Source organism: Elephantulus edwardii, unplaced genomic scaffold, assembly GCF_000299155.1.
Source record: "Elephantulus edwardii isolate Elephantulus edwardi_28Jun2011 unplaced genomic scaffold, EleEdw1.0 scaffold00135, whole genome shotgun sequence".
NCBI classification, from domain to species: domain Eukaryota; kingdom Metazoa; phylum Chordata; class Mammalia; order Macroscelidea; family Macroscelididae; genus Elephantulus; species Elephantulus edwardii.
The window spans coordinates 7,945,874-7,955,717 of record NW_006399885.1 but is presented as its reverse complement, the minus strand read 5'-3'; the positions used below and the strand labels follow the sequence as shown (position 1 = coordinate 7,955,717).

The window sequence follows — 9,844 nt, the reverse complement described above, 5'->3', positions numbered from 1 at the left end:
GAGGGTTAAACCGGGTGGCTCCTTGGAGGCAAGGATTCTGAGGCTCCATCTAACATACTTTGGACATGTTGTAAGGAGAGATCAGTCCTTGGAGAAGGACATCATGCTTGGGAGGGTGGAGGGACAACGCAGGAGGGGAAAGCCCTCTATGAGGTGGATTGATTCAGTGACTGGGATAATCGGGATGGGAGTGTCAGAGATGGTGCGACTGGCACAGGACAGAGCAGAGTTTAGGGCTGTTGTACATAGGGTCACTATGAGTCTCAACAACAACAACACATTGTGTGAGGATGTGGAAAAGATAAAAACTCCATAAGCCCAAGCCGTTTAATGAGGACAGATGGGTAGTGCAATGGAAGTAAATGAGGACCAGGCCAACCCCAGTGAGTTTGTCTGCTTTTGCCTTTTCTCTTCCCTGAGCCACTTCTCATGCCAGCCGAAGAGGAAATGAGGACAACAACATATTAACTTAATTTTCACCTGTGATTGTTGGTGGATGTGCTCACACATCTAATTGGAACCACAAAATCTGTTCTTTCTCCGTGCACACTTTTATACAAGTATGAGAAGAGGAAACACCTTTCTGCCTCTCCCCCTCCACAAAGCTGTGCTCAGAGGCTTGTAGAGAACTTCACAGAAGAACAAAAGGACCAGGGTTGCTTCCAGCATCTGATATGCTCCCCTTGTGTTGCTGGAGAGGAAAGGAAAAGGTGATTTATTCTTCAAGCTCCTGCCTTCACCTCACCGTTTCTTGTTTGATGGCACTGAGAGGAGAACTTGGAAGATACTAGGAACAACAGGAGGCTTAAGTGAATTACACCTACTTCTCGCTTATGAACTGGCTCCTTGGGCAAAAGCAACAATGTCAGTCTGGGAAATAAGGTGTGCCTGATCCAGGTCATGGTCTTTGCAACTACATATTATGTATCAGAAAGCTGGAAAATGACTAGGGATGATAGAAGGAGAATTGATGCCTTTGAGCTGTGGTGCTGGAGAGGAGTATTGAATATACCATGGACTGATAGGAGAACAAACAAGTTCACCCTGCAGAGGATGAAACCAGGCTGCTCCTTGGTGGCAAGGATTCTGAAGCTTCATCTGACATACTTTGGACATGTTGCAAGGAGGGATCAGTCCTTGGAGAAGGAAGTCATGCTGGTGAGAGTGAAGGGACAGTGCAAGAGAGGAAGACCCTCGATGAGATGGATTGATTTCGTGACTCGGGTGATGAGGGTAGGTGGGTCAGAAACAGTGAAGTTGGCACAGGATAGAGCAGAGTTCAGGGATGTTGTACATAGGGTCACTATGGGTCGCAGGCGACTCAATAGCACACAACAGCAACAACAACAGCAGCAAAATCAGATATTCAGCTATTTTGCACAACAACAATGAACATCTGGAAGTAACAAACACAAAGACATAAAGCAAGCATGACTTTGGCTGTGGTGGTTGAGGTCATGTGATAACAACGTGGCCATGGTCCTCAGGCATTTGGCCGTTGTGTAAGGATGCACTATGGCAGTTATGCGATGATGTAGGGGAGCCCTGTCAGAACACTGGTTAAAATACTTGACCGTGAACCTCAAACTTGGCAATTCAAGCCCACCAGTCACTGTGTGGGAGAACTATGCCAGTTTCCATAAATACTACAGCCTCAGAAGCCCTGTGGGGCAGTTCTGCTCTGTTCTATTGGTTGCTGCGAGCTGGACTGAACTTGACTGTAGTGGGTGGGTAATGATGGATTCGTTTTCCGTTATGTGATTTGAAATGATCATCCTCCCATTTTTGCATAATGTCAGTTTTCACCTCAAGACCTGTCAGAAAGTGAGAAAGTGGCTATAAATTTATACTGACATTTAAAATCTCTGTATCCAAACTATTTCCAAAGGTGGATCAATTCCAGTTGTGCAGCATAATGTGGGTGTTCTTGTGAGGAGAACACCGTGTTCCTTCTCAGTAAAGGCAACAAACTTTATTCTTGGCTTTTACACATGGCCTGTGTTGTGTCCTAGAGTCCTCAGTAGGATTTACCTGAATCTGGAATATTTATGAAGGGATTATGAGGGCAAATAATCAGTCAGCAGACTGTACTAAATAGCTTTTAAATGTTGAACATTAGAAATTCAGAAAAGCAAGCCAGAGGACCAAAGTATACTTGTTAGAGTAACCACATTCAGGGAAGTACATAATCCAGCTACTTCAGGCCTCGTGCTTTAATGCCCCCATTTCAGACAGCCAGTTTCTGAGTTGCCCATCCTTTTCAAACCAGTATTCTGAGGGAACAAACATGTCCCTTTTGCTGAAGACGCTTCTCTTTAGTTTTGAGCATCTGTATTCATGAGCCAAGTCTAGAGCAAGCCATCACATTGCAGCAGTCAACACTAGCTCGTAGATGGATCATCAACTTTTCATCTGATTGGGTTCTGGTCAACTCATCCCCAGCCGTCCATGGTTAAGTGCAAATGGGCATCAGCCGCAAATCCAGAAGTCCACTCTTCTCCTGTATTCCAGACCGGCTGGTCCTCCCTTCACTCAGCCTTAGCCCCTGCATGGGGCCACATCCACAAGACTCCCTCCTTGCCCCTCAAGCCAGCAACTCTTTTCCATTTACATCTTCATCATACATGTGTGCATGCTAGGTGAACAGTGCTGACGGAACATGTCCAAGTTCAGCCTGTCTCTTTGTTGCTGCATGCCTCCTACTTCCACTCCAGTGGCTCCAGAAGATCTTTATGAGTGTGCATGCTCACCAGCTTCTTTTATCTACAAGTCCCAGTAGTGGGCTCGCATCTCATTGACCCTTGAGTCCGCTTCAGCTCGTGACCTCACACGTGTCACAATAGAGATGTGCTACCCAGGGTTTTCAGCATTTGCCATTGGGGACCTAGATTGCCACGTCTTACTTCTCAAGTACCTCTGTGAGGGGTTAGTTAGTTAGTTAGCAGCTGAATGAGCCCCTAAGCGTGTTCATTGATTATGCCATCTGTGATTCAGCTTAAGAGGCCTTGATTTTTCTAAGGATTATTGGAAGTTTTGGCTGTTAGAAATATTCAGAAGTCATTGGTCTACTGAAATATCTCTTAAGATACATTGACAGAAGAATGATATCCAAACTTTTGTGCAAAATAACAAGGATAATATGAAGATATGTTTCCATTCATTTATAAAGAATTTCAGTAAAATTATACAAGAAATGAATGATCTAATATAGGAAGGGGTGGAGGTGAAGGGGCTGTGGAAGGTCTTCACTCTCTATTTTATTTACTTTTGAGCTCTTAGGAGCCATGTGAATGTTACTGTTGTCCCTGTGTGTTGGCAAGTGAATTCTGACTCAAAGCAGTTCCCTGTGACCATATAGAGTTGTCCCACAGGGTTTCCTAGACTTAATGTAAAGGAATTCATCTTCACAGGTGGGCCCTTACCCTCTCCACCCACCATCTACCCTGGTGGAGCCACTATGTAGATTTGAGCTGCCAGCCTTTGGGTTTGCTGCTGGAGCCTCATTCAGGGCTTTTTTGTAAATGCACTGCCTGTTAACAGGGTTTTTTAAAGGGTAAAATAATAAAGATAGATTTATGAGAAACTTAGATCCTCAAAGGGACGGACCTCCCTCCTTGAAAGGAAACAGGGAGAGAGGCCTCTTACAGATTTCTTTTTTCAGGATTTCTATTTTATAGACCTTCTAAACAAATAAACATAGAGCATTCTCTGAGGCTCTAAGAGGCTGAAATTAAAAATAAAAATTATAAAGACGTGCTACCTGAGGATATTCAGAAACAACAGTCCTTCACATAGGTGGGAAGCAGAGGGGAAATAAGAGTTTTGGTAGTTGAAACTAATTTGAAACTCTAAAGACCAAATACTGAACGAACATGTGAAGCTTACTTAAACTTTAAATAAAAACCAAACAAAAAGTCAGAATAATTGTCTCGAGAAACAGTCAGTAGGATAGTCTCAGGAAACTAAATAGTGCAAATGGATATAATGGACTCTGTGGAATGAGTTCTGGCAAGCCCAGAGTCCAGTGGCCTGCATCTGGATCTTTGACCGTTGTGAAAATGTTGAGCCCTTCTAGTTCCCCTCCAGGCGGCCCTTAAGGAGCCCTGGTGGTCTAGTAGGTTAAGTGTTGGGGTCTAACCAAAGATCGGTGGTTCAGTCTCCCAGCCACTTTGCAGGAGAACTGTGAGGCAGTCTGCTCCCCTTAAGACTTACTGTTTAGAAACCTGATGATTGGAGGAAACGGCCTTCCCTAAGCAGGCATGGAATTATTGTGTGGGATGGTGGCCTGTAACTCTGGATGCAATCACATCTCTGGACATCTGACGGTGTATGGCAACTGGCCACACAGCAGAAGGCTCTGCGAGAAAGCAGAACAGGCCAGGCTGCAGCAGTCTCTTATTAGCGCCGTGTTCCAGGAGGCCAGGTGGCACAACCAGTAAGCACTTAGCTGTTAACTTAATGGCAATCCGCTCTTGTAAAGAGCCCAGCCTTGGAAGCATGCTGGAGTGGTTGGTTCCATTTTGTCCCATGGAGTTTCCAGGAGTTGGAATCGGCTTAGTGGCATCTAACAACACCACCAACAATAAATCTTTTGCATTTCTAGAAAAAGGAAAACTTGATGTGCTCAGAGTGTATTGTTAGTTGATACTGAGTCATCTCCCTTTCATGGAGACCCCAGATGCAACAGTATGCAGTGTGGCCTGGTCCGGCAGCGTCATCGCAGCCCATGATGTACTTGAGTTCATTGTTGCAGCCTCTGTGTATTCCCAGTGCCGTTCAACCCAGGAGGCTCATCTGCGTTTGACAATATTCTGTGGTGGAAGGGTTCTCAATGGCTGGAAGGAGATGAGACCTTCCTACTCTTCGTGGGTCCTACTCTGGAAGTCAGGCAGGTGTTTGAAATACTGGAGGTGGAGCTTCTAGCACCACAGCGAAATACAAGCCACTGCGGTTTGACAGACAGAGCTTCAAAGCACACAGCAGTATTGATGCACGGCCCCGAAAGCCTGGGAGCGGAGGAGCTCATGAAATGACCTCGGCTTTTAGAATTTAGAAAATTTTGAAGGAGTCTCTAGTGTGGTCCACAGTTAGTCTCGGAGTTCGGAGAAAATCAACTCCTTTCATGACCAGAGTGAATCCTTCTTGGTAAATTCAGTCGTTCCAGTCAGGAATCCTAAACCACTTTGGAATTGGTTACTTTGCCATTTAGAAAGGAAGCAGTGACATCACTTTTAAGATAAAGCCCCACCCAAACCTGTTACCTTTCACTTGATCCCAATGCACGGAGGCCTTCCACTGGCTCCCTGAGGCTGCGCATCTTGATAGGAAGAAATAGCCGATTTTTCTTCTGAGGACCAACTGGTGGATCCAGAACACTGAGGTTCTGGTTACAGCCCAGCACGTAACACCACTCCACTGTGGCTCCTGATGTCATAGCTGTTACATACTGTGGAGTCAGAACCAACTCACAGCTGACCCTTCAGTGGGTTTTCAGAGGCAGTAGAAAATCAGAGGACTAAAGGATACTTCTTGTTGGAGCCCTGGTCATGCGGTGATTAAATGCCTGGATGCTAACTGAAAGGTCGTTAGTTTGAACTTGCCTAGTGCTTTGCAGGGGGAAGACGGCACAGTCAGCTTCCGTTAAGAAGAATTACAGCCTCCGAAATCCCATGGGGCCTTTCTGCTGTATCCTGTAGGTTTGCTATGAGTCAGAGTCGCCTCAAAGTCAGTAGAACTGGTTTGCTTTGGATTTTTTGTTCAGTTCAACTCTGTGGAAAAGACAGTTAAGAGAGCTGAGTACAAGAAAAATGCTTAGCGAAGGTGGATGAAGAGAAAGGCATTGTTGAATAAGAGGATAATAAGAGGATAATTATGGGATAATTACTCTTAATACAATAGTATTAAAGTAAGGGAAGACGTGAAGAGGTATACAAGCAATACTGTCAACAAAGGTGAACACTGTTACACAACACACACATACAACACAGAGGAAATGTTTCAGAAGACACATCTTAACAAGAGGGTAAAATTTTTTCCTTATTGTAATTTAAGTGAAATTTTACAAAGCTAACTGGCTTTCCACTCAATCATTCTTGAACACTTTAATTACAATACCCACAACCCAGCAGCCTCCTCACTTCCTCCCTATAATTCTCATTTCCTTAAATCCTTCTAGTCTACCCTTTCCTACCTCTTAAGCTTTGTCCCTGGAAAAAATGCTGCCCTTTTGACTTTATATGATTGGTTATTCTAAGAATTGAATAACTAACACCACCTCCCTGGTGTCAGTTGATCACTTTCTCGATCTGTTTCCTGTTTGGCTGAAAGTTGAGCCATGGGGTAAGTTTTATTCCAGGCTTCAAGGGCCATAGTTTTTGGAGTTGCAGGTGACTAAGGACTTCTTAGTCATCTGGAGGTCTTGGAGTTTCTACAAATCACCTTTAGAAGTCTTGGGGCCTCTGCAAGTCTCTCTCAGACCAGTAAGCCTGGCTATTTTTAGACTTTTGGCTTTTACTCCATGTTGGTTCCACTCTGACGCCTTTTAGAGGTGGCAGCAGTGCTAGCTGGTCTAGTTCTTTTGGTTTTGGGTCCTCTGTGTATCTTTAGTGGCTCCCAACCCAGCAGGCTCATCTGTATCTGACAGTATTCTGTGGTGAAAGGGATCAATGACTTCTAAGTACTTTTGCTTTATTTCCCTCTTCTTTGGTTTGAGCAGAGAGGCAACAATATTTGCACCTTAGCTTGCTGCTCACAAGCTTTTAAGAACTCAGGTATTACACCAAAGTGAGGTATAGGACTTTGTGTGTGTGTGTGTGTGTGTGTGTGTGTGTGTACACGCCTTGTATTGACACTGATCTTGGTGTGTTCGGATACTATAGTCCCAAGGCCTAGGCTCATTCCCTCAAAGAGATCTGCTATGATTAATAAGTTCATGTAACTTTGCTCTCTGTTGGCTTTATTATATGCTTAAATAGATTAACACTGATATGAATGTACAAATATCACCTCCCAAGCCTGTGTATGTATGATCATGGGATTAATCCCTTTCTCCTGTCCAGATCTGTTCCTCTTCCTCGTTGACCTATATCTCTACTTGTGCAATTGCCCAGAGTGTCTTGATATAAGATGTGATTTATTTCAAATAGATCAACATTTTCCAAAATGTGAGGAAAGTATTTTCTTAGAAACTTTCATTTTTCTTTTCCTCACTGAATACCTTTGGGATCCATTGACATGAACTAAAGTCAGACTGTAATTTGCCCACAGGGTCAAGGGAACACAAATACTGCATTCCCAAAGCCCACCGCCTGGATTTCTCTTGAGCAATGACTCCCTTGACCGAAATGCCCCACGTAAGTGCCTGGGTCATGTGCTGGGACTCCATGTGCTAACTAGAACCCCCACTTCTAAACCCACTCCTGTCAGATGGATTATGACTCATAGCAATTCCATAGGACTAGGGGAGAGTAGCACTGACCTAGGATGTCCATGGCTCTAAGTCCTCATGGAAGTAAACTGCTTCATCTCTCCCAGGAAGCTGCTTGTAGGTTCAAACTACTGCCTATTATCATCAGAGTGGAAGGAGTTTCATGCAACTGGTGTCCTTGGCCGTTTGGATTGAAGGCACCCCCAGGGCATTATTATTTATCTTAAATAAAAGCCTTGAATGTGAAATCTTGGTGTGTTCAGGACCATTGGGTATACAAATCAGATACCCTTTAAAAATGTAAACATGATATTTGGGTCCAGGTTATTTCCCCCAAGGAAAGCTTGTATATAGCTATTGGTATAGAAGTCAGCATAGCCTAGTCATTTAAGCTTTTCCAAGTTATTTCGTGTCTCCCTTCTTTCAAGAACTGCATAGAGGAGAGTCTTGGGTCCCGGGTAGTTCCTATCCAAGGAGTTAAGTGATTAATGCCCCACCTCAATGTAAACAATCCAAGGAAAAAGAACAGTAAGGATGGGTGTTAATTGCCCTCCCATTTTTAGGTTTTCATCAACGTGTTCACTGAAGTATTTTGTCAGCTGTGATTCAAAGCAGTTTCATCTACAGCAGTTCAGAGCACTGCCCATCCGCACCAACCTCTCCATTGCTAATGGGCTTCGGTCCATTGTTAGCAGCCTGGGTGTGTTTTCTTGCTTTCGGACACAAGGACTCATTCTCCCCCCCAGCTCAGACACAACTCTGTTGTGTCCCAAAGGGTTTTCACTGACTGATTTTCTGAAGGCGTTTCTGCCTAGGGTTTTTGTGCCAGGCCACTACATTATAATAAACTGACATATGGATAGTGTATCTGAAATTTTGCTGCTGCTGTTGTTGTTGTCGTCGGGAGCCTTCAAGTCATCTCTAAGTCATTGTGAACATTTGAACAACAGTTCTGAACCTTGTCCTGTGCTCAAGCCCATTGTTGTAGGCACTGTGTCCATTGATCTTGTTTTAAGATTGTTAAATCCTAAGTTCTCTTGCTGTCCATTCCTCTCTTCTCATTACTGTGACTTACATCTTTTCGGGGGTCAGTGATTCTCTTTCGTGTATACACATTCACACGCACATGTAGCGAGCACACACACACACACACACACACACACACACACACACAACTCTTCTCCCTGTCCTAATCCTGCCACTTTATTTTTAATATCTTTTCTTCTCTTAAAAGAGTCAGGAAGGAATCAGCTGTAAAGTCAATAAGGTTAAAAAGAAATGACTACAAGACTAAGACTAGAAGTCTAAGCAGAGGAGACATCTGAAAGATTTGGTTTACTTCTCTCTCGATCTCCTTCCCAGATGATAATGAGCTTTGCAGAAGACATTGAATCAGAAATTGACCATGGGCTCCCACTCGCAGCTGGGCCCACCTGCTGGCTCTGTGCACCCACGTGCTCTCTTATTAATCCATGCATCTCCAAGTAAGCTTTCCTCTCTCACCACTGAACCCAGCTGCTTTGCCTGCTCAGAAACAGTGTGCTAGCAGTTCTTGCTGTATCTCCCACATCATCACTTCTTTGCTCTCCACTAGATCATTCTTCTCAGCACACTACCAGTTGATGTTTATTACATCTTAAAATAAACAACAAATAGGTTTCTCTTGACTATGTGTCACCCACTAGATTGGCTTCAGTACATTGCCCTCCCTTGTAACAGGATGGGAAAACCAATTGCTGCCCACTTGACCCTAACTTGTGAAGACCCTATTTATGTCAGAGTGCAACTGTGTCCCACAGCATTTTTAGTGGTTGGTTTATAACAGGAAGATTCCAGACGCTTCTTTCAAGGCACTTCTGGGTAGACTGGAACCCCTAACCTTTTAGTTAACAGCTGAGTGTACCTTGCCAGGACTTTCTTGTAATAACAGTTCTTGAGAAAATGATCTATGTCTGCTGTCTCCCATTCCTTTTATTCAGTTCTCTCCTAAGTTCACTTCATTCAAACTTCCACTCCTATCACTTCTCTGATACTGCTCCAGCCAAGGCCATCAGTAGCCATTATGTTGCAAAATCCAATGATCACAGCTCAGTCTTTAGCCCAATTGACCAATCACTTGGTAGATTGATTGCTTCCTCCTTCTTGATCTTCCTTCTTTACTCAGTCTCTGTGATACCATGTTGTTGTTCTCTGGGTACTGAAGAGTCAGAACCGACCCATAGCTGACCCTCCTGTGGGTTTTCAGAAGCAGTTAATCACGTGAGAGGAGATTGCCCATCCTTCTCCCCTGGAGCAGCTGGTGGCCTCAAACCATGTGCCTTTGGGATTGCAGCACATACGCCTTTGATTTTCTTTTTACATCATTTGTTGTTGTTGAGCGCAATCAAATTGGTTCCAACTCACAATGATCCAGTGCAC

At 44.1% G+C, this 9,844-nt stretch overlaps 1 pseudogene; it reads left to right on the top strand.

Moving 5' to 3' along the window:
* LOC102852537 overlaps positions 1 to 8,914 on the top strand; it is a 194,957-nt pseudogene extending 186,043 nt beyond the window's left edge.
* Positions 8,915 to 9,844: the final 930 nt, after the last annotated feature.